Source organism: Limulus polyphemus, unplaced genomic scaffold (assembly GCF_000517525.1).
Source record: "Limulus polyphemus unplaced genomic scaffold, Limulus_polyphemus-2.1.2 Scaffold4331, whole genome shotgun sequence".
Lineage (NCBI taxonomy): Eukaryota > Metazoa > Arthropoda > Merostomata > Xiphosura > Limulidae > Limulus > Limulus polyphemus.
In genome coordinates this window covers 44,850-47,426 of record NW_013669941.1, presented here as the reverse complement: position 1 = coordinate 47,426, position 2,577 = coordinate 44,850, and positions in this window count along the sequence as shown.

Genomic DNA, 2,577 nt, shown 5'->3' with positions numbered 1-2,577 from the left:
CAAATCTTAATACTCGTCCTATTTTATAGTTTAATACGGATTATGGTTTTGAGCAGTATTATGGTTCTAACATGAACTGCTACGAGATTTTGTGTTTTCAGATCGATAGATGGGTGTGACGTACGTTTCTTTGAAAATCTTTTTAAAATATAGAATTTCCTTTTTTTTTTGTTGCTTACTTTTCGTTTTCAGCTAAACATGTAAGTAAAGGCAAGAAAGGGAAAGAGAAAACTTGATTCGCGAAATTGTATCTCCAAATTATGTCAAACACGTTTCTTTACCTAGAACACGTTGGGCTAAAACAGGATGATCTACGAATTTATTTTCTACATGATAGTATATTTGAAGTCGTCCCTCGGTAGTCAGCGGTAAGTTCATAGACTTACAACTCTAAAATCCTGGGCTCGATTCTCCGCGGTGGACAGATCTCATTATGTGACAAGTATCTAAAATCAATGAATATTTCTACCTGGAGTTTCTGATTCTTAAGGACCAACCATCCCCAAATCTTGTTCTTAGTGTTACCTATCGTACAAACATTAACCTGAGAAAAAAAAAAGACATTTGATGTAAAGAAACTAACATCAAAATGACTCAACTTGAATTGCTGGGATTAGATGTTAATGAAAGCAAAGTTAGGACATTTAAAATTTAACTGTTCATAATGATTGAAAAAATCAATCAAAGAATGAATTTCAGGGAACCTTTTGAGTATATCACATTTTTAAACATCTTTGTTTAATATTTGTTGTTAGTTTCAACTGACAACAGATAGGTTGCTATTTAACAAGTGTAATTAATTGATTCTTTCCAATGAAATCTTAAATAAAGTTTTAGCAAAACGATGTAATTACTGCACAAAATGGCAAATATTCTTACTATTTTTAAACTACCTCATTTAATTATAGACTTCTATCCAAATTCAAATCCTTAATTTTACTTCTGATTTTATACTCAAATATTTACAAAACGAAACTGAGAAACATTTTTTATCTCTCTCTCTCTACCTTTCTTTATATATCACAGATCTGTGAAGAAGAAGCAAACACTACAAAACTGAAATTCAATTTTTTTCTGATCTACACTTGTACAGGTACTTTAAACGGGTGATATGAATTTTTCTCTGAGACGGAATCTTCCTTTAGAAATAACTAGCTGAGTTACCAGGCGTTTCACGGTGAAAATTTAGATTTGAAATATATAGATCAGAATTTTTTCAGCAAATTATTCAGTAAGCAGACAAAAGCTGTGATGCGACAAATAAAAAAGCATTTAATCAAACAAAGCTTTATTTGTAATTAGATCATGTTTGAGCTTGTCTTATTCTTTGAGCCTGAAGTCGTACATCATGTTGCTTCTCTGTTTCTTGCTCTCCGAAAGTTATTTGTCTTAATTTTTGTGCTTGAAGTCTGGTATGACGTTGTTCAGAAGTTTCTTGTTGTCTGTATCCAGCTTGCCTTGATGATTCTGACTGAACTCTGGCTTTGTGCTGATCAACAGTTTCTTGCTTTCTTTGAGTTGCCTGCCTTTCAGCTTGAGCTCGAAGTCTAACTTTACATTGTTCCAAAGTCTCTTTGTTTATTACAAAAAGAAATTATTACAAAAAATGGCGCAATAATCATTAATTGTCAATTTCGTCATTAAATACTACACCAAATACAAAATAAATAGCACCATTAAATTTATTGTAAAAACTGGTTATTATGAAGTTGTTTTAAAATTTGTAAGTTCAAAATAAACAAATAAACAAACTTCCTCTTTTATATATATATAGATAGATAAAATCGGCTTACTTTTCTCGATAACCTTTATAAAAATCAATGTGTTTTAAGATTATTTTGATCTGAAACTTTTGTAACAGGATATATTAAACACGGATAAAAATAGCATACAACATGATGTTACATTGCGTTGGAAAATGATCGAAAATAATAATTAACTCTGTTAACATTTTGAACATTCAGCATATTCGCATACATATTTTAAGTTCTCAAATATGCAAAGCGGTAGATACTAAAATACAGAATCTATTTATAACTGTTTCCTGTATTTCGTACTTTTTAAAAACTAGAAGTATTGGAGTATTTGTATAAAATACAAATATACATGGTTGAACATTTACTTCAGTGCATCTTTAATTTTAAAAGTTCTCCTGTAATTATAGATGGTTTTGAAAGTTTATCATTTCATAAAAAAGTTAAGTATTGTTACTGCTTTCAATACGTCATAGCTATTCAGTACACCATCATATTCAGATGAGGTAGATAAAAATATGCAATTTAATTAAATTTGTGGGAAGATATCCACCTTCGTTTAGATCTTTATAAATTCACTTGGTTGTCGTAGATGTATGTGTAGAGCCTCTAGTGAAAAAAAAGGCAAATGGAACTGGTTTAACATAAATTGGTTAAAACTGAATTAAGCTGAATTAGCCTCAAATACTGACAAGGTTCCAACTGGTTTAACATAAATTGGTTAAAACTGAATTAAGCTGAATTAGCCTCAAATACTGACAAGGTTCCAACTGGTTTAACATAAATTGGTTAAAACTGAATTAAGCTGAATTAGCCTCAAAGA